The following is a 22,893-nucleotide window of genomic DNA, read 5'->3' on the forward strand; positions in this document are numbered from 1 at the left end:
TACTTGCATTCCCCTTTATTTTCGCTGTCATAGCCTACGTAAATATTTACGTAGACTAAGATGGGCAAAAATAAGGAACGCAAATGGCGGTGGCCATAGCCGCCATTTGCGTACGTGGTTTTTGTTTTTTTAACCTACCCAGCCGTGATAGTCTACGTAAGGGTTTACGTAGCCTATCACCTTGTGGTTTTTTTAAAAAAACCTAGCCATGATAGGCTACGTAAATCTTTACGTAGCCTATCATGTCTTCTTTTTTTTTCTTTTACAAGAACAAGAGTGGAAATGGCAGCGGCAGCAGCTGGTCGGAAGACCAGCCGTTGCAGCTGCTGCAGCCGTCACCGCCGAAGCCACCGCCGGAGCTGCAGCTGCCCGGAAGATCCGCCCCAGGTGAGTCTCATCCCAGGGGGGATCCGTGGGGGGGGGTGGCAGACTGTACCGCCACAGATTTTGGGGGGCCGAATGCACTGGCATTCGGCCTCACCGAGATCTGTGGCAGAATTCTCTGCCGTCCCTAGGCTGGACAGCCATCTGTGAGGGATGCTCTGACTTGGATTCCTGCATTGAGCAGAGGGTTGGACTCGATGGTCTTGTAGGCCCCTTCCAACCCTTCTATTCTATGATTCTATGATAACACAAATTTCTGCTTAGCCTATGTGAAAGAAAATGTTGAAGCAGAAGTGATGAAACCTCCTACCTTCACTGTGACTGTGATTTTTTTGTTTAATAACCTCCATCTTTTTCTGCCTGTCAGTGGGGAAGCCTTCAGAATTCTCAACAGGTAGTGCTATTTAAACCAGGTTCTGAAACTGCCATTTTTATAAAGAACAGTTCAGGTTTTTGAAGTGTTTCACATACATTTATATCAGAATCTTTACAACAGCCTTGTCAGGTAGGCCTGTATTATTCCCATATTTCTTGCAAATTGGGGGCTCAGAATGAGGATAAGTGGCTTGCTTAAGGCCACCTGATGTGTCTATGAGTGTGGGGGGGGGGAGTTTTGAAACAGAGAATTAGCAGCTTACCACTCATTCTCTTCACTGTTAGGACTCATTTAAAAGTTACTTTTAACACAGAGTGGCTCTTTAGATGCTTGTTGTTTTACTGCATTTTGCTTTGCCTGATAAATATTTATTGCTGGATTACTGTAATTTTTTATTAATATTCTCAGGAATATATAAGCCACAGCATAGTTTGGCGTGGCAAAGAAAACATAGAGATACAGAAGACAGATGAAAACATAGGATTTTGGAATCAGATCACCAGAGGAATGAGGATCACACTATTGAGTGGCAGAGAGATGAGATGCAAAGCCTGTTAAATAATTAAAGAATTTTTAGTCGATGAATAACCTGTCTTTTAGCTGATTAAGTGCTTAATTAATGGCTTAAATTTAAGTAAATTTGTCTGTTGCCAAAACTACAATGTAGATGTCTCTTTGAACGGTGTAGAAGAACGTACATTTTATAGTGCAATCCTATACATGTCCGCTCAGAAGTAAGCCCTATTGAGTTCCATGCAGCTTTCTCACAGATAACTGGACATAGGTAGGGATGTCAGAGAAATCCGTTTGGGGGATGGAGTTTGATGCATTTTCCTAGTTGGTTCTTGCAGTGGTGCCTGCCTTGATCTGTAGCAATTCGGGCCAGGTCAAGGATTTTCCAGGCATTTTTCACTTTTTTCGCGGGTTCCACAATTTGCCCAAATTTCTGAGCAATTTGCACCAATATGTAGTGTTGTACAACCCCCCAACTTTCTGGTCCAGGGAGGGGTTCGCAGACCGGCCGTTCGTGCCACTCACCGCCCCTTGAAATCCTCCGGAGTGGCTCCACGTCGAGAGGATTTCGCAGAGCAGCACTCCGGCTCCCTATACCAGGTGATCCTATCGCTGGTAGGGATGTACGAAAGTAACTTACCTTTCGCGGGTTATGTTGATGGTGGGGGGGAGGTGTTCCATCCCTCCCCCCGGAATCCTGGCCGGGGAGAGGCGCTCCGTTCCTCCTTCTGGAATCCTCCAACGGCTGGCTGTGCTCCGCAGCAGCTCCGCGGAGCAGCCGGCCAGGCCCGGCCCGGCCAGGCCAGAGCCGCCCGCGGCCGGATTTCCGGCCGCGAAGGGCTCTGGGTAAAAAACAACAACAACCGCGTACGCAAATGGCGGCAGCTACGGAAAGGAACTACAGAAAGGAACTACGGGAAGGAACTGCCGCAAATGGCGGCAGCTACGGAAAGGCCATTTGCATTCCTTTCTTTTTGGCCGTCTTAATCTACATAAATATTTACGTAGACTATGACGGCGAAAATCAAGGGGAATGCAAATAGCGTAGCGGGCGCTATTTGCATCCCTTTTTCATTCACCATTTTAGCCTACATAAATATTTACTTAGGCTAAAACGGCGAATCAAAAGGGGATGCAATTAGCACCCACTAGGCTATTTGCGTTCCCCTTGATTTTCAGCGTCATAGTCTATGTAAATCTTTACGTAGATTAAGACGGTAAAAAGAAGGAACGCAAATGGTGGCGGCCATAGCCGCCATTAGCGTACACATTTTTTTTTAAAACCCACCCCCAACCATGATAGGCTACGTAAAGTTTTAAGTAGCCTATCACGTCTTTTTTTTTCTTTTTTTTTTACACACAAGCCTGGAAATGGTAGGGATGGACAAAAGTCCCTTACCTGGTCCCACAGCTTTTTTCGGTGGGGGGGGAGGCGCTCCATTTCTCCCCCCAAAATTCTTGGTGGGTGTGGAGGTGTCCCTCTCCGGCAAAATTCTGGCCAGGGGGGAGGCGCCCTGCCTCTCTGGCCGTGAAAGAAAAAAGTAAAGTTAAAAAAAAATGTGATAGGCTACCTAAAGATTTACATAGCCTATCATGGCTAGATGTACAAAGTCAGCCATGATAGGTTACGTAAATATCACGTAAATATCACGTAACGCTATTTGCGTTGCCCTTATTTTCACCATAGTCTACGTAAATCTTTATGTAGACTTGTTGTTGTTCAGTCGTTCAGTCGTGTCTGACTCTTCGTGACCGCATGGACCATAGCACGCCAGGCCTTCCTGTCCTGCACTCTCTCCCGGAGCGTGCTCAAGTTCATATTCATTGCATCCGTGATGCTATCTAGCCATCTCATCCTCTGCCGTCCCCTTCTCCTTTTGCCTTCAGTCTTTCCCAGCATCAGGGTCTTTTCCAGGGAGTTTTCTCTTCGCATTAGGTGGCCAAAATATTGGAGCTTCAGCTTCATTATCTGTCCCTCCAATGAGCAGTCAGGGTTGATTTCCTTTAGGATGAACTGATTTGACCTCCTTGCAGTCCAGGGGACTCGTAAGAGTCTTCTCCAGCACCACAATTCGAAAGCATCAATTCTTCGGCGCTCAGTCTTCCTTATAGTCCAGCTCTCACAGCCATACATTACTACTGGGAAAACCATAGCTTTGATTAGATGGACCTTTGTCGGCAAGGTGATGTCTCTGCTTCTTACTATGCTGTCTAGGTTGGCCATAGCTTTCCTCCCAAGGAGCAAGCGTCTTTTAATTTCATGGCTACAGTCACCGTCAGCGGTGATCTTGGAGCCCAAGAAAGTAAAATCTGTCACTGCTTCCATTTCTTCCCCTTCTATATGCCAGGAAGTGATAGGGCCAGATGACATGATCTTAGTTTTTTTAATGTTGAGTTTCAAACCAGCTTTTGCACTCTCCTCTTTCACCCTCAACAAGAGGCTCTTTAGATCCTCTTCGCTTTCTGCCATTAGGGTGGTATCGTCCGCATATCGGAGGTTGTTGATAATTCTCCCGGCAATCTTAATTCCGACCTGTGATTCATCCAACCTGGCATTTCTCATGATGTACTCTGCATATAAGTTAAATAAGCAGGGTGACAATATGCAGCCTTGTCGTACTCCTTTCCCAATTTTGAACCAATCGGTTGTTCCATCTCTGGTTCTTACTGTTGCTTCTTGACCCTCGTACAGGTTTCTCAGGAGATGGGTAAGGTGGTCTGGTACTCCCATCACTTTCAGAATTCGCCACAGTTTGTTGTGATCCACACAATCAAAGGCTTTAGCGTAGTCAATGAAGCAGAAATAGACGTTTTTCTGGAATTCTCTTGCTTTCTCCATGATGCAGCGAATGTTGGCGATTTGATCTCTAGTTCCTCTGCCTCTTCTAAACCCAGCTTGTACTTCCGGTAGTTCTCGGTTCGCATACTGCTGAAGCCTAGCTTGTAGGATTTTGAGCATCACCTTGCTGGCATGTGAAATGAGCGCAATTGTGCGATAGTCTGAACACTCTTTGGCGTTGCCCTTCTTTGGAATTGGAATGTAAACTGACCTTTTCCAGTCTTGTGGCCACTGTTGAGTGTTCCAGATTTGTTGGCATATTGAATGCAGCACTTTAACAGCATCATCTTTTAGGATTTTAAATAGCTCGGCTGGAAGACTGTCATCTCCGCTAGCTTTGTTGTTACTAATGCTTCCTAAGGCCCACTTGACTTCACTCTCGAGGATGTCCGGCTCAAGTTCAGTGACCGCACTATCATGGCTATCAGGGACATTCAGATCTTTCCTGTCTAGTTCTTCTGTGTATTCTTGCCACCTCTTCTTAATCTCATCTGCTTCTGTTAGGTCCCTGCCTTCTTTGTCCTTTATCATGCCCGTCTTTGCACAAAACATTCCCTTGAGATCTCCAATTTTCTTGAAGAGATCTCTAGTCTTTCCCATTCTGTTGTTTTCCTCGATTTCTTTGCATTGTTCATTTAAGAAGGCCTTCTTGTCTCTCCTTGCTATTCTCTGGAACTCTGCATTCAGTTGGGTATATCTTCCCCTTTCTCCCTTGCTTTTTGCTTCCCTTCTTTCCTCAGCTACTTGTAAAGCCTCATCAGACAGCCACTTGGCTTTCTTGCATTTCTTTTTCTTTGGGACGGATTTTGTTGCTGCCTCCTGAACAATGTTACGGACCTCCGTCCATAGTTCCTCAGGCACTCTGTCTATCAGGTCTAATCCCTGAAATCTATTCCTCACCTCCACTGTATATTCAGAAGGGATATGATTTAGGTCATACCTGAACGGTTTAGTGGTTTTCCCTACGTTCTTCAATTTAAGCCGAAATTTTGCAAGAAGCAGCTCATGATCTGAGCCACAGTCAGCTCCATGTCTTGTTTTTACTGACTGTATGGAGCTTCTCCATCTTTGGCTGCAAAGAACATAATCAATCTGATTTCGATATTGACCATCTGGTGACGTCCATGTGTAGAGTCGCCTCTTGTGCTGTTGGAAAAGAGTGTTTGCTATGATCAGCATGTTCTCTTGGCAAAACTCTATTAGCTTTTGTCCTGCTTCATTTTGTACACCAAGGCCATGCCTGCCTGTTATCCCGGTGATTTGTTGACTTCCTACTTTAGCATTCCAATCCCCTATGATGAAGAGGACATCTTGTTTTGGTGTTAGTTCTAGAAGGTGTTGTAGGTCTTCATAGAACCCATCAACCTCAGCTTCTTCGGCCTCAGTGGTTGGGGCATAGACTTGAATTACTGTGATGTTGAATGGTTTGCCTTGGATTCGTACTGAGATCATTCTATCATTTTTAAGATTGTATCCCAGTACTGCTTTTCCCACCCTTTTGTTGACTATGAGTGCTACTCCATTTCTTCTAAGGGATTCTTGCCCACAATAGTAGATATGATGGTCACCTGAATTAAATTCGCCCATGCCTGTCCATTTTAGTTCGCTGATTCCCAAGATGTCGATGTTCAATCTTGCCATCTCATGTTTGACCACCTCCAGCTTACCTTGATTCATTGATCTGACATTCCAGGTTCCTAAACAATGTTGTTCTTTACAGCATCGGATTTTCTTTTCACCACCAGACACATCCACAGCTGAGTGTCCTTTCGGCTTTGGCCCAGCCGCTTCACTCTTTCTGGCGCTACTTGGAAATACCCTCTGCTCTTCCCCAGTAGCATATTGGACACCTTCCCATGCCCAAATAAGGAACGCAAATGGCAGTGCCTATGGGTGCCGCCATTTGCGTACACGCGCTTTTTTTTTTTTCAAAGTCAGCCGTGATAGGCTATGTAAATATTTATGTAGCCTATCACAGCTGACTTTGAAAATCTAGCCATGATAGGCTATGTAAATCTTTACGTAGCCTATCATGTTTTTTTTTTTTTTTACTTTGTAATGGCGGCGGTGGCAGCCAGTCAGAAGACCGGCCGCCGCTGCCGCCGCTGCCAAACCGCTGCCGAACCGCTGCCGGGACCCGCCGCCGAGAGGGACATTCGCACAAGCTAAGTCCCATCCCGGGGGGGCAGGGGGGTGGAGAATTTCCCCACCAATTTCAGGGGGCCAAATGCATTGGCATTCGGCCTCCCGGAGATTCGTGGAGAAATTCTCCGACATCCCTAGGAAATGGCGGCGGCGGCAGCTGGTCAGAAGTCTGCCCGCTGCCACCGCCAGAGCCACCGCCAGAGCTACCACCGGAGCCACCACCGGAGCCACCGCCACCCGGAAGATCCGCCCCAGATAAGTCTTGTCCCGGGGGGGAACCACAGGGGGGCGGGGGGGTGGCAGGCCATTCTGCCACAGATTTCGGGGGCCGAATGCACTGGCATTCAGCCTTACCGAGATTCATGGCAGAATTCTCTGACATACCTAATCGCTGGCTGTCATAATCCCTCTTCCATGCACCAGCTGTCAAAGGCCAGCATGGGAAAGAGGGGCCATGGTGCAGCCACCCCCCAACGCACTCACCTGGTCTAAGGAGAACTTCAGAAAGAACTTTCCATTATACTGTCTCTTTTTCATGAGTTTCATAACAGAAGTGTGGTATAGTGGTTAGAGGCCAGCCCAAAGTCACCCAGTGAGATAACTAACAGGAGGTTTGATCATGAGCTAGGGATGTACGAAAGTCACTTACCATTTTGCGGATCTGCTTTGCGGTGGGGGGGAGGCTCTCCATGCCTCCACCCGGAATCCTCGATGGGGGGGAGGAGCTTTGTCCCTCCCCCCAGAGTCCTGCCCAGCCGGCTCCGCTCCACAGGGATTCCAGACATCCGGCCGCTGGGCAGCAGGGATGCAAATGGCCGTAGCCGCCACCGTTTGCATCCCTGTACGTAACCGTGATAGGCTACATAAATATTTACATAGCCTATCACAGCAGAGTAAAAAGAATGTGTACGCAAATGGCAGCGGCTATGGCCGACGCCATTTGCGTTCGCTATTTTTCGCCGTTCAAGCCTGCGTAAGTATTTTCATAGGCTAGAACGGTGAAAAATAGCGAATGCAAATGGCGGCCACCATAGCCGTCGCCATTTGAGTATGCTGCGCCCGGCCACGGCCGGCCAGGAGACCAGTCGCCACACTCACTGCCGCACCCACCGCCGCACCTGCCGCCCCACCGCACCCACCGCCGCTGCACCTGCCGCCACTGCACTCGCTACTGCCGCCACCCCACCGCACCTGCCACCGCTGCCCCCGCCGCCCCTGCCGCAACTGCCCCCGCCATCCCCGCCACCAAATCCGCCACTGCCACACCCGCTGCCGCCGAATCGGCCGCCACGCCGCCAGAACCGCCGCCGCCACATTCGCCCTAGGTGAATGCCATCCCGGGGGATTCCGCAGGGGGGCGAGGGGCAGGAGGCCGTTCCACCACAGATTTTGGGGGGATTTCACTGGATTTCACAACCCTCACTGGAATCCATGGAGGAATCCTCCGCTATCCCTATCATGAGCTGGATGTGGAAATACAAAGCTGAGCTGGGGAGAAGTGGGGTGCTGACATGTGTAGGAGTCCGTCGCATTGAACTCAGTAAGACTTACTTCTGAGTAGACATGCACAGAGTTGGTTCTCCTCTCCATTTTAGCCTCACAACGTCACCAGAAGGCTGGATGTGGAAATAGGGATGTACGAAATTGGCCTTACCTGGCTCTGCCAGGTTCCGTAGGGGGGGAGGTGCTCCGTCCCTCCCCTGGAATCCTCGCCAGGGGGAGGAGCTCTGCACCTCCCCCCCCGGATTCCTGGCCGGCCGGCTCCGCTCCGCAGGGATTCTGCAGAGCCGCCGGCCGGCTCCGCCAGCAGCCAGACATCCGGCAGCTGGCTAGCAGGGACACAAACGGTGGTGGCCATAGCCGCCGCCATTTGCGTCCCTGTAGTCAGCCGTGATAGGCTACATAAATCTTTATGTAGCCTATCACGTCTGACTTTAAAAAAAAACTACAACAATGTGCGTACGCAAATGGCGGCAGCTATGGCCACCACCATTTTCATTCCTTATTTTGGCCCATTTTAGTCTACGTAAATATTTACGTAGACTAAGACTGCAAAAATAAGGGGAACGCAAATAGCGTAGCGGACGCTATTTTTGTTCCCCCTTATTTTCGCCGTCTTAGTCTACGTAAATATTTACGTAGACTAAGATGGGCCAAAATAAGGAACACAAATGGCGGCGGCCGTAGCCGCCACCATTTGCGTATGTTCGTTGTTGTTTTTTTTAAAGTCAGACGTGATAGGCTACGTAAAGATGTACATAGCCTATCACGTTGTTTTTGTGTGTTTTTTTAACCTAGCTATGATAGGCTACGTAAATTTTTACGTACCCTATCACGTCTTTTTTTTCTTCTTTTTTTTTAACACTGGAAATGGCGGCGGTGGCAGCAAGTCGGAAGACCGGCCACAGCCACCGCCGCCGCCCGGAAGATCTGCCCCAGGTAAGTCTCGTCCCGGGGGGATCCGTGGGGGGGCGGGGGGGGCAGGCCATTCTGCCACGGAGTTCGGGGAGCCGAATGCACTGGCATTCAGCCTCACTGAGATCCGTGGCAGAATGCTCTGCCATCCCTATGTGGAAATAGAAAGCATAGAAGGGGGAATAATACCTTGTGCAGGGCTCCAGACTGGCATGGTCATTTTAAAAGGTTCTTTCTTTCTTTCTTTCTTTCTTTCTTTCTTTCTTTCTTTCTTTCACACTGCATTGCTTTTTGCATTCCCCATTTTTCACCATTTTAGTCTACGTAAATATTACATAGGTAATATGTAATATGATGAAAAAAAGGGGAACGCAAATAGCGTAGTGGGTGCTATTTGCGTTCCCTTTTTTTTCTGCTGTAATAGCCTACGTAAATATTTACGTAGACTAAAATGGCGAAAAATAAGGAATGCAAATGGCGGCTGCCGTAGCCACCACCATTTGCATATGCCATTTTTGTTTTTGTTTTATTGGCTTGCCGTGATAGGCTACGTAAATACTTACGTAGCCTATCACGGCAAAGACCATGATGTAAATGGCTGCTGCAGCAGCCGGTCGAAAGACCAGCCCCTGCTGCTGCCACCACTGGACTTGCCACCAAACCCGCCGCCATCCAGAACATCCACCGCAGGTAAGCCTCGTCCCGGGGGGAATCCACGGGGTGGCGGGGTGGGCAGGCCATTCCGCCATGGATTTTGGGGGGCCGAATGCCAGTGCATTTGGTCTCACTGAAATCCATAGCAGAATTCCCCGCCATCCCTATGTCACTTACCTTTTCGACAGGGTGATTTGCGGTGGGGGGGAGGCGCTCTGCACCTCCCCCCGAAATCCTGATCCGTCCAGCTCTGCTCCGTGGAGATTCTGGTTAGCTGCCTGCTCATAAGCTCAGCGCCTCACAATCTTCAGGGCAGTTTGGCATCTTAAGGCAAGTATTTTTCCCCTAATTAATAAGGTGATCAATAGCATGATCCTGTGATAAGCCTCACTGATTTGAATGGGGCTTACTCCCAGTTAAGTGTGTATAGGATTGCAGCCTAATTAACTACCATGTCAATGCGGCTTTCTGGAAATTACAAAAAAAAAAAAGTCAGTCCATGTGAAGCATGAGGCAGCGGTGTGTGGGAGGCTGATGGTTTGATTTGGTGATGTAGGCCACTTCCAACCCTACTATTCTATGATTTAAGTTGTAAAGCTGGAAGGAAACTGAGCTCACCTCATAGCTGAGGGATATGGTGTGAGCCCTTTTTATATTATGGCTGTCTTCACCCTTAGTACTACCACTGTTTGCATGTTTTATAAATGAAGAGTTGTTAAGATGGAGAACTTAGCTGAACAATAAACATCTGCTCCAGAAGTGTTAGTTGTACATTTTAACGACTAGGGTCTGCAGCGTGAAAAATGTGAAAGTGTTCAAATGCAGGGGCCATCATTCAACGGGGATCACTGTGAATGAAGATTCCATTCTAAGATCTGTTTAGGGAGTGGGGAATGGTATGCTATATAGAGATGTTTATTAGATTTACCCTATGGTGGCCTGTAACCTCATAAATTCAGAACACCCATCCTTTCTTTATGGGTCTTTTTCATGGGATAGCATACGAGCAAACTCTAATGTAATGGGTGCTCTGAAAATCGTTCTTACTCTTTATAACGGCAAGGGAAACATCTATATGTTTCGTAGGGATGGCAGAGAATTTCTCCCCGAAACTTCGGGGGGCCGAGCGCCAACATGTTCGGCCCCCCGAACAAGTTTCAGGGAGAAATTCTCCGCACCCCCCCGCACCCCGCACCCCCCTGGGACGGGACTTACCTTTGCCGAATGTCCCTCCCGGTGGCAGGTCCAGCCGGCGGTTCGGCGGGTGTTCATCTGGGGCGGGAGCGGCAGCCGGTCTTTCGACCGGCTGCCACCGCCGCCATTCCAATAAAAGAAAAAAAAACGCCCCCGTGATAGGCTACGTGACGATTAACGTAGCCTATCATGGCTAGATCTGCAAAGTCAGCCGTGATAGGCTACGTTAATCGTCACGTAGCCTATCATGGGTGACTTAAAAAAAAAAAAAAAGCACGTACAGATAATGGCGGCCCCCATAGGGAGCCGCCATTCCCATTCCTTATTTGGTCGCTGTAGTCTACGTAAAGATTTACGTAGACTACGGCGAAAATAAGGGCAACGCAAATAGCAAAGTAGAAATATGGGCAACTAAGGTTTCCTGAATCTTTCCTATGTGCCATGTAACCTGTGTGACAGACCCACAGCATTTGAGAAAGAAGTCTTCCCTTAATCATGTATGACCTTCCTTGCAAGGGAAGATCAATCATGGTGAGCAACTTTCAGAGGCCTTGATCTTCATTTTGAGAAACTGCTGAAAACATTCCAAGGAGCCCCACATAAGCTTGAAACACAGTTTGAAAATCCCTGGTATATTATTACCTTAGTATTAAAATATAATACTAAGGTAATGTAATAATAGGTAAGGTAATAATGCAGGGGCCACGGTGGCTTAGTGGTTAAGACGCTGAACTGCAGAAGGTCGGCAGGACAGCAGTTCAAGACCCGAGTGCCGCCTGACGGAGTGAGCTCCCGTCTTCAGTCCCAGCTCCTGCCAACCTAGCAGTTCGAAAGCAAGAAATTGCAAGTAGATAAATAGTACCGCTTTGGTGGGAAAGGTAACAGTGTTCCGTGCACCTTGGTGTTCAGTCATGCCGGCCACATGACCACGGAAGCATCTTCGGACAGCGCTGGCTCTTCGGCTTAGAAATGGAGATGAGCACTACACCCTAGGGTCGGACACGACTGGTTGGGGACACCTTTACCTTTTTTTTATTATTATTAAAGCATAAACAGTTAAGAGCCCATTGATTTTTTAAAAATAGATTTTTCTAACTGGGATGGTTGTTTCTAAGATTAAACATCTCAGTGATTGAAGCATATTGGTGAAACTTTGCTAGAATATTTTTATTCTTTTATGAAAATCAGAAGAGTTCAGTTCAGTGAACTTACTCATCTCAACCCAGGAGACAAAATGCTAGTGCATAACAGATGGGCTGAATTTCAAATGCACAGATTCTTTAGCTAATGCCATTGTTTACAGTTGTAGCTTTTAAACCAAAATGTCCAAGAATAAAATGCCAGATCAAACTGATAACTTTTAATAGCCCTTAGTTCGTGCTCTGCATGATGTTTCCCTACTTCATTTCACGTGCGCTGGACTTAACTGGCCCGTAGTACAAGGTACCCAATAAAGCTAAAGCTTTGAAGGCCCTTTGCTCTCCAAATGGGATGTGTTTACATAATTTAATTCAGAACACAGTGAATCATTTTTCCTCTTGTTGCCAGTATTGTCACTTCATTCTTGCTGGAAGTTAGAGTCTGTGTCTTTCACCGAGTCGAAACGGCTCAAGGTGATTAGTGATAAACTATCTCTGCCTAATCATGCAATCCAAACTGAAACAATTTCATGTGTACAAGATTAAGAGTGGAGACCATTCTTCTTCTTTCCAGAGAACTTCATTGTAGAGATACGACCATCGTTGTGTGTTTATTAAATTGGTATAGAATCATCTTTGTTCATAAACTTGATGAAAACTTATGAAAAGTCTTGCCAAATTCCTCCATATTCCTCCTTCATTCCTGCCAAAATCAGGGTATAGATTCCTTGCTATCAGTTATGCCTAGCAGCTAATCCATATGTTATATAATTGTCCCCATCGGTTTGCATGAGGCCACTTTGAATGTCTGCACCAGGAAAATTTCTTGACTTCTGTTTGGTTCAGAAATTAGTCAGAGTGTCCCAATTGGGGTGGGGGGGATAGATTGTCTCATTTCAATCAGTTCAATCAATTCAGATAATCCAATGTGAGATGGGTGAGTTTTCCCTTCTCTAGTTGGGAGAAGGTTTAATAGGTTGGATGTCCCAACTGAGAAATCCCTGTTCCTAGCTTGTACAGATTTCATCTTGCACATTTATTCAGAATTTAAGTCCCACTGTTTTCCACAGGGCTTACTCTAAGGTAAGTGTGCATAGCATTGCAGACTAAAACATGGTACACAGAATGGACCTCTACAGCAGACTTCTAGGGACAGGAGGCCCAGGTCATTGTGGGCTTTAAAGTTAAGCACAACGCTTTGAATTGGGCTTGTAAAATTTGTACTGGAAACAGCCAGTGCAACTGAACCGAAATCAGTATAATGTGCTCTCTGTGCCTTCCTCCCATCGAATGCTGGATGGCAGCATTTGGCCCTGGGGCATCCTCAGAGGTACTCCCCCCCTCCTCCCATTGTAAAGTTCAAACTATGTTATAGCTTTTGTACATAATGTAAAATTGCAAACTGAATCACCAGTACAATGTTCTGAAACAGAAATTTAAGAAACCTTTAACAGTATTTAAATATAAGTACAAGAAGCCTTCCCTGACCTGGAGCTCTCCAGATCTTTTGGACTATAACTCCCATCAGCCCCAGACTGCATGGCCAACCTGGAGGGCATCAGGTTGGTGAAGCCTGAGTAAAACCAATTTATTTATTTATTTATTTATTCATTTCATTTCTATACCGCCCAATAGCCAAAGCGCTCTGGGCAGTTCACAAAAATTAAAACCAAATGGCACACAATAAAACAATTTAAAATATATAGAACATTAAAACCACAATATAACAATACAACCACAATAAAACCTAGCAGCAGTGCAGGAATTTGAAATACAGATTTAAAATGTCAAAGCTAAAAGTCTAGAAAGCTAAAATGCTAAAATGCCTGGGAAAATAAAAAGGTCTTCACCTGGCGCCGGAAGGAATACAATGTAGGTGCCAGGCGAACCTCACTAGGGAACTCATTCGAACCAACACATAAGATGCCACATATATGGATGTGCAGACTGTGCAAAACCCACTCTATCTGTGTTGCATGGATTATCAGGTGCCTTTTGTTCTGTTGTCCACCCGCACATGGATGCGGATGTTGTTGTTGTCTTCATCATGCAGAAAAATAATCTACCTTAGTTAGTATGTAACATTTAGTGCATTGTCCCCCATTCCATTCAACTTTTCATTAGCAGAAACTTACATATTTTCCTACGAATAAATATGCATAAATTTCTGGAAAGTAAAAAAAAAACAACCTAGGGATGTACGAAAGTCACTTACCTTTTCGCAGCTTGGATTCGTGGGGGGGGGGCTCCGTCCCTCCCCCCGGAATCCCCCCTGGGCCGGCACCGCTCCACGGCAGCTCCATGGAGCCGCTGGCCAGGGCTGTCCGCAGCCGGAGTTCTGGCCGCAGACGGGCCGTAGTGGCCGCCATTTGCGTCCTCCAAAGCTGCTGTGATAGGCTACGTAAGTATTTACGTAGACTATCACGGCAAGCCAAAAAAAAAAACAGCATACGCAAATGGTGGTGGCTACAGCGGCCGCCATTTGCGTTCCCTATTTTTAGCTGTTTTAGCCTATGTAAATATTTACGTAGGCTATTACTGTGAAAAAAAGGGGAATACAAATAGCGTAGTGGGCACCATATGCGTTCCTTGTTTTCCCCCCCGGTTTAGCCTCCGTAAATATTTACGTATGCTATTATGGCAAAAAAAAGGAACGCAAATAGCACCCACTATGCTATTTGCATTCCCCTTTTTTTCACCGTAATAGCCTATGTAAATATTTACATCAGCTAAAATGGCTAAAAATAGGGAACGCAAATGGCGGCCGCCATAACCGCTGCCATTTGCGTATGCTGTTTTTTGGGGGGGGGGATTGCCGTGATAGGCTACGTAAATACTTACATAGCCTATCATGGCCTCCGCAGGGACGCAAAAGGCGTCCCTGAGTTAGCAGTGATAGGCTACGTAAGTATTTACGTAGCCTATTACAGCTATGATGAAGAAGCGAATGGCAGCCGCAGGGCAGCCACCATTCTCAAGTCAGCGCGGATGGCAGCAGGTAAGTGCTCCATTTCGCGTGCCTTCCGTGGGTTGGGGGGGTGGGGGCTTCGTTCCGCCACGGATTTCGGGGGGCCGAATGCACTGGCATTCAGCCTCACCGAGATCCTTAGCGGAATTCTTTGACATCCCTAAAAAAAATTCCAAAAGTTAGGGATGTCAGAGAATTTCTCCACGAATCTCAGGGAGGCCAAATGCCAGCGCATTTGGCCCCCCGAAATTGGTGGAGAAACAGTCTGCCCCCCCGCCCCCCTGGGGCGGGACTTACCTTGCTCGAATGTCCATGGCAGCGGCGGTGGCTCCGGCGGCGTTTCAGTGGCGGCGGCTGGTCTTCCGACCGGCTGCTGCCACCGCCATTTCCAAGTAAAAAAAAACCCAACATGATAGGCTACGTAAAGATTTACGTAGCCTATCACAGCTAGATTTTTAAAAAACACCTGACTTCATGACTGACTTAAAAAAAAAAAAGCGTGTACGCAAATGGCGGCGCCCATGGGGCGCCGCCATTTGCATTCCTTAGTTTGGCACGTGTAGTCTATGTAAACATTTACGTAGACTACGGCAAAAATAAGGGGAACGCAAATAGCATGGGGAATGCAAATACCCATGGGCGCCGCCATTTGCATACATGCTTTTTTTTTTTTTTTAAGTCAGCCGTGATAGGCTACATAAACATTTACGTAGCCTATCACGGCTGACTGCAGGGATGCAAACGGCGGCGGCTACAGTCGCCGCCATTTGCTTCCCAGCAGGAGAGGAGGTTTCACGGCCGGAGGGGCGGGGCGCCTCCCCCCAGCCAGAATTTCGGCCGGAGGGATGGGGTGCCTCCACTCCGGCCAGAATTTCGGGGGGGTGGGACGGGGCACCTCCCCCCCAGCCAGAATTTTGGGGGGAGGTATGGAGCGCCTCCCCCCCACTGCGAAGCAAGCTTCGGGATCAAGTAAGGGACTTTCATCCATCCCTACCAAAAGTTCATGGACTCTGTGCGGTTGGAGGGGTCATTCCGCAGCAGATTCCACAGGTTGGATTCTTAGAAATCCAAGCTCATTTTAGTCTGTCGCAAATTTCTCCATTATCCCTAGCCACATAGCCTGTCTCCTATTTATGTTCTCCTATTTCTTTTAATTTATTTCCTTGCTTGTGTGGTTATTTCCTACGCCTCATCAGTTCCATTGCATGCATCATTCACATTAGGGGTACATGTAGGGTTGTCAGAGAAATCTGCCATGGACCCCAATGAGGCCAGATTCAATAGAATCCAGCCCCTGGAGTCTCTGGCGGAATGGCACAACTCACCCCCACCTCACTCCGGAACCATCCGGGGCTGGATCCTCCTCATGGTGATTCTGCGAATCCATTGGCTGGCTCCGTAGCACCAGTGATATGGCTGCCATTGCTGTGCTGTATCCCTGGCTGAGGACTCACTCTGGACACTAGCCTATCGCGGGAAAAACCACAGATGCAAATGGCGTAACGGATGCCATTTGCAGCTGTAAAGCCCTTAGTTTAAGCTAAATGCAGCCATTTATGTCTGCATTTAGCGTAATCTAAGAGCTTTATGGCCACAAATGGCACAGCGGACACCATTTGCGTCCGGAGTGAGCCCTCAGCCAGCGATACGGCATGGCAATAGCAGCTGTATCACTGGTGCTACGGAGCTGGCCGGTGGCTCTGCAGAATCACCAAGGAGTGGAGCCAGCTAAAGAGGATTCTGGGGGGAGGACCAGATCGCCTCTCCCTGCAGGCGGATTTCCCCCTGGACCAGCAGGTAGGGGATCCGCCCATCCCTAGGTAGATGGCAGCCACTATTACAGCTGAGGCAGTGACAATGGTTCAAAGGCAACAGTTTTGCCCTTGTGCTGGATTTGATCTTGGGTAAGGGCTTCTCCACATGGTGCTTTTATCCTGCAACTGAGATTGATTATTCACAGAAGTGTGTGAGTCCTTTGTATGATGTCGTCAGCCTCCAAGGCCTCTCCTGTGTCTTCTGACCTTTATCCCATTTTTTAAAAGATCAGAGATAATGAGCCATTAAATACAGTGCCTTGAATTTCTCTGTGAAAAGAGGAAGTTGTGCAATAATAGGAGCTCTACTACAATGCCATCTAGTGGCTGTATAATGAAATATATAGAACTCACAGATAAAGGGGGAAAGGGAAGGGAAACACATGTAAAGGGCTGATCTTAATCCTGCAAAGGATCCAGAATAGGGATGTATGAATTGTCTACCTTCCGTGCCGCTTGACTTCTGCAGTTTGCGGCCAGTGCTCCGTACCGTTGTTCGCAAGCCCCTGAAATTCTCCTCTTTTTTTTCCGCTCCAAAAATCACGAAGATAAATCCGTACCGACAGCCGTAATTCTGCATAACTTCCGTAAGAAAGGCTATTTTTCGTAGATATTTATGTATTTTTTCCCCTGCCCTGAGACGTGCAGTAATTACTTTCAGCCAAACACTTCCTCTTCCTCCTCCTTGGGGCTTCCCAAAACAAGGCTGCCCTAGGTGTGCCTGAGCGATGCGGTCTTTGTTTAAAGCAACGCTGTTAAAGAAAGAAAGAAAGAAAGAAAGAAAGAAAGAAAGAAAGAAAGAACCTTTTAACATGACCATGCCAGTCTGGAGCCCTGCACAAGGTATTATTCCCCCTGCTAGGCTTTCTATTTCCACATCCAACCTTGCTGGTGACATGGTGAGGCTAAAATGGAGAGGAGAACCAACTCTGTGCATGTCTACTCAGAAGTAAGTCTTACTGAGTTCAATGCGACTTACTCCTACACATGTCAACACCCCACTTGCCCCCAGCTCAGCTTTGTATTTCCACATCCAGAATAAACATACCAGGGAATATGAAGAACTATATTCTTCGTGTGTGTGTGTGTGTGTGTGTGTGTGTGTGTAATCTCCCTCCATTCAGCTGTTCCCTGGGAACCCCCCCCCCCATTCACCCAAGGGTCTTCTGAGATAACTAACTAACAGGAGGTTTGATAATGAGCTGGATGTGGAAATAAAAAGCTGAGCTAGGGGGTGCTGACATGTGTAGGAGTAAGTTGCATTGAACTCTGTAAGACTTACTTCTGAGTAGACATGCACAGAGTTGGTTCTCCTCTCTGCTCAGCTTTGCATTTCCACATCCAGTTCATTATCAGACCTCCTGTTAGTTATCTCAGAAGACCCTTGGGTGAATGGGTTCCCCCCCCCCAGGGAACAGCTGGATTGCGGGAGATTCCCCACACACACACACACACACACATAATGGAAGAATATAGTTCTTCATATTTCCTGGTACGTTTATTCCTCATTTTGTCCATTCCCTGAGCATGTGCAGAGTGTGCTTTTTATTCAAACAAAGAGAAGGTTACTGATCTTTCCCTTCATGCTGCATTTGTACAAGTGAAGTGTGACAGCTTCAGAAAGAACTTTCCATTATACTGTCTCTTTTTCTTCATGAGTTTCATAACAGAAGTGTGGTGCAGTGGTGAGAGTCAAGCCCAAAGTCACCCAGTGAGATAACTGACAGGAGGTTTGATAATGAACTGGATGTGGAAATACAAAGCTGAGCTGGGGGCAAGTGGGGTGCTGACATGTGTAGGAGTAAGTCACATTGAATTCAGTAAGACTTACTTCTGAATAGACATGCACAGAGTTGGTTCTCCTCTCCATTTTAGCCTTACAATGTCACCAACAAGGCTGGATGTGGAAATAGAAGGCCTAGCAGGGGGGGGGAATAATACTCGTGCAGGGCTCCAGACCAGCATGGTCATTTTAAAAGGTTTGTTCTTTCTTTCTTTCTTTCTTTCTTTCTTTCTTTCTTTCTTTCTTTCTTTCAAACAGCATTGCTTTAAACAAAGAGCTCATCGCTTAGGCACACCTAGGGCAGCCTTGTTTTGGGAAGCCCCGAGGAGGAGGAGGAAGTGTTTTGGCTGAAAGTAAACAGAGAGGGAGGATTTCAATTGAAAAAGAACACCCACAAACAAGGCGGTGAGCACAATTCATTTTTTTTTAAAAAAAAACTTAAGTATTTATTATCGAAATATACTACCTTGTGTTTTTATTTACAAAAATTTCGCAACTCCGTGCGGATGACCAAAAAAAAAGCCGCATGACTGCTGGCTCCGCAGGACCTCGTGGTGCCGTTCCGCAGAGGATTCCATGGCACAGACTGAAGGGAATTCGATCCCATTTCAGTCCGTGGTGGAATTCTCTGACATCCCTAATCCAGAAGCAGAAGTTCTGGTAAAATTGTGGGATAAAAAGCCTCTGTGGAGAAGCCCTAGATAGATAGTAGTCCTTCTTATCGGTGTCAGGAGTGTTTCTGAGCACAGGGAGTGGGATAGTAGTTCAGATTCTGAAGAAGAACCACCAGACATGGGGGAGGTATGTTTCCAGGCTACTCCAGACTTGGCTAGGCAGACTCCTCAGGTTTCAAAGGTCCAGCTGCAGGAAAGGGTCCCTCTTCACCTCCACCCATGAGAGATAGCGAATAGGGAGAGGTGAGTTTTGGGGAATCTGAATTAATAGATGCCAGACGCAGACACAGAGCAAAGAGGGATTCCGGTGTGGAACTTAGACAGTCTACCCGACTGGCCTTGCTTGAGCCGCTGAGCCTAGAAATCTCATGAGAGAGACAGAGACCTTCCCCCTACCTGTTAAGTTAGGCTAGTGAGACTGCTTTCCTTTCAAATGGCAAGCAACTTTTGTAGCTATATTTTGAACCCCCTGAAGGCATTTCCTTGTAGACTGAGAGTCACTGAGAATTTGCATCTGTATGACCCTTTGAAGAAATGGATTAAAAGCCGTAGATTGAAGCCTCTTGTCTGTGTTTGATTTGGTGTTTGAAGTTCAGTGGGGGCAAAAGGAATCCTGTCAATCAGTACTGAAGTGCACTGATTACTATTCAGGCACATTACACATTCTGTATACTGCTTTTCTAGCACTATTCCCCACTTCTTATTCTGCATTATCCAAAATTAGGGATGTACGAAAGTCACTTACCTTTTCAAAGGGTGACATTCGCGGTGGGGGGGAGGTGCTCCGTCCCTCCCCCCAAAATTCTGGCCAGGGGGGGAGGCTGTTCCTCCCCCTGGAATCCTGGCCAGCCGGCTCTGCTCCACAGGGATTCGGCGGAGCCACCGGCCAGCTCCGCCAGCAGCCGGACATCCGGCCGCTGGCTAGCAGGGACGCAAATGGCGGCGGCCATAGCCGCCGCAGTTTGCGTCCCTGCAGTCAGCCGTGATAGGCTACGTAAATCTTTACGTAGCCTATCACAGCTGAGTAAAAAAAAACGGAAAAAAAACGTGCGTATGCAAATGGCGGCGCCCATGGGCGCTGCCTTTTGCATTCCTTATTTTGGCACGTCTTAGTCTACGTAAACATTTATGTAGACTAAGTCGGTGAAAATAAGGGGAACGCAAATAGCATAGCGTCTACGCTATTTGCGTTCCCCTTATTTTCGCTGTCTTAGTCTGTAAATGTTTACGTAGACTAAGACGTGCCAAAATAAGGAATGTAAATGGCGGCGCCCACGGGCGCCGCCATTTGCGTACGCGTGTTTTATTTTTTGTTTTTTAAATCAGCGGTGATAGGCTACGTAAAGATTTACGTAGCCTATCATGGTGTTTTTTAAAAATCTAGCCGTGATAGGCTACGTAAATCTTTACGTAGCCTATCACTTTTTTTGTTTTTGTTTAACCGGAAATGGCAGCAGCGGCAGCCAGTCGGAAGACCGGCCGCCGCAGCCGCCGCCACAGAACCGCCGCCGGAGCCACCGCCAGAGCCGCTGCCAGCAGGAAGATCCGCCCAAGGTAAGTCCCATCCCGGGGGGGCAGGGGGGCAGACCTTTCCGCCACTGATTTCGGGGGGTCAAGTGCGCTGGCATTCGGCCTCCCCAAGATCCGTGGTGGAATTCTCTGACATCCCTATCCAAAATACCACAACATATGTCATTGTGTGTGTGCTACAAGGTATAAATGTGCAAGAGGGATATAGTGATGGGATCATATCAGTGATGGGATCATATCAATATGACCCCAGATGTAGATATTGCCCTTATTCTTGCACTTGGGTTGAGTCTCCCATGCTTGATCTTCAGCAAGAAAATGCTAGATATGGCCATTAGAAGTGGCGCAACACTCAAACTTAAAAAAAAAAAATGTGAATTTCAGGTGTGTATATTTTCCCACAAGATGACGACGACGACAGCAACGATGATGGTGATGATGGTGATTCCATATCCATTTCTCTCTGAGTAGAAATACAGCTTGGGGAAAATGGCTAAAGTTGAACTTTCCTGAAAATTCACTGCTCATCACTGCAGCCGCCATGATTACATCAGGAAAAGAAGGAAACAAACTTTGGCGGTGGGGGATTCATTACATGTAACTTGGGCCTAAAGCCACATGCTTTGTTTGGAATGGCTGCGAATTTTCCAACTCTGTTTTCTCTCTAGACCACAAAACAAATCTTGAGCCCATTAAGAACTGAGAACATGTCATCCTTGCTGACTCTTTCCCATACACCCTGATACCAATGACAACCTGTCCTTAATGCATCCACCCTTGTCTTTCATAGAATCATAGAATAGTAGGGTTGGGAGGGACCTACAAGGCCATCGAGTCCAACCCTCTGCTCAAGGCAGGAATCCAAGTCAGAGCATCCCTGACAGATGGCTGTCCAGCCTCGTCTTGAACACCTCCAGTGTGGGAGAGCCCACCGCCTCCCTAGGGAATTGGTTCCATTGTTGTATTGCTCTATCAGTCAGGAAGTTTTTCCTGATGTTCAGCCGGAATCTGGCTTCCTGTAACTCGAGCCCATTATTCCATGTCCTGCACTCTGGGGTAATCGAGAAGAGATCCTGGCCTTCCCCCCTGTGACATCCTTTCAAGTTCTTGAAGAGCGCTATCATCTCTCCCCTCAGTCTTCTTCTCTCAAGGCTAAACATGCCCAGTTCTTTCAGTCTCTCTTCATAGAGCTTTGTTTCCAGTCCCCCGATCATCTTGGTTGCCCTCCTCTGAACCCTCTTCAGCTTGTCTGCATCCTTCTTCAAGTGTGGTGCCCAGAACTGGACACAGTACTCCAGATGAGATCTAACCAGTGCTGAGTATAGGGGAACTAGTACTTCCCAGGATTTGGAAGCTATGCTTCTATTAATGCAGCCCAAAAACAGCATTTGCCTTTTTTGCAGCCACATCACATTGTTGGCTCATATTCAGCTTGTGATGGACAACAATTCCAAGATCCTTCTCACTTGTAGTGTTGTTGAGCCATGTATCCCCCAATTCGATGTGCCCATCTTATCTTTAACCTGGAAGCTGCTGTCGAGAGCAAGTTATGGGTGGAAAACACTATTTTTTTTTATGTTGTTGAATAGGGTGTTGTATCGTAGACATTCAGACAGCTACTGGAAATAATTATATCTTTGTCAACCAATTTTTGGATTGCTTTGTAACTCTTTAGCACTAATTCCATTCAGGGAATGGTATAACGTTTCCAAGTTCATGTACCAATGATGATGATAAACCCTGCTATAAAACTGTGAGCAGTAAATATGACATTAAAAGCACACAACTGGAATAGAAATGATAGGCGTAAATATATGATGGCAGTATTAATTCCAGACACACGTTTGGCTATGAGAGCTTCATTTGAAGAGGGAGCAAAACAAACAAAAGCCCTCTGAATTAATGTTGAACATCCCATCTGCAGGCTGATTTCCTTCATGTTCAGATCATAAGCACTAAAGTTAGTGTTAAACTCCATTTTTTCCAGATGACCAAAATACATTCTAGAAGTGCTTTCAAACTGAAGTAAAGGGGTGTGTGGGGGGGAGAGATCAGATCTGTTTTTCACAAATTCTCTGCTTGCGCAATTAAACACTGTAATGTATTGCATATTTATTCCACCATTCCTCCACGGAGCTCATGTTGGTATACGTGGCTCTCCTCCTATTTTATCGTCACAACACCTACGTGAGGAAGGTTAGGCTGGGAGATGACGACTGGTCTAAGATCATACGGTGAGGTTTATGGTTGAGTAGGGATTTGAATTGTGGTGTCCCCAGTCCTAATTACACACTCTAATTACTACACTATAATGTTTTCCCTTCGGTGTCTTGAAAAAACAATAACCAACCCAGTGTTCAGGTTAGATATTGTCCCCATTTGCCATATTTAAATTAGCCACGGACTTAGCTCATCTTTTGTGGGGTATAAATATTTTACCCCAGCTATTATGTTACTCTGAGAAT

The sequence above is a fragment of the Heloderma suspectum genome, chromosome 7, assembly GCF_057233095.1.
Source record: "Heloderma suspectum isolate Gila_16-S chromosome 7, 16-S_ref, whole genome shotgun sequence".
Taxonomy (NCBI): Eukaryota; Metazoa; Chordata; class Lepidosauria; order Squamata; family Helodermatidae; genus Heloderma; species Heloderma suspectum.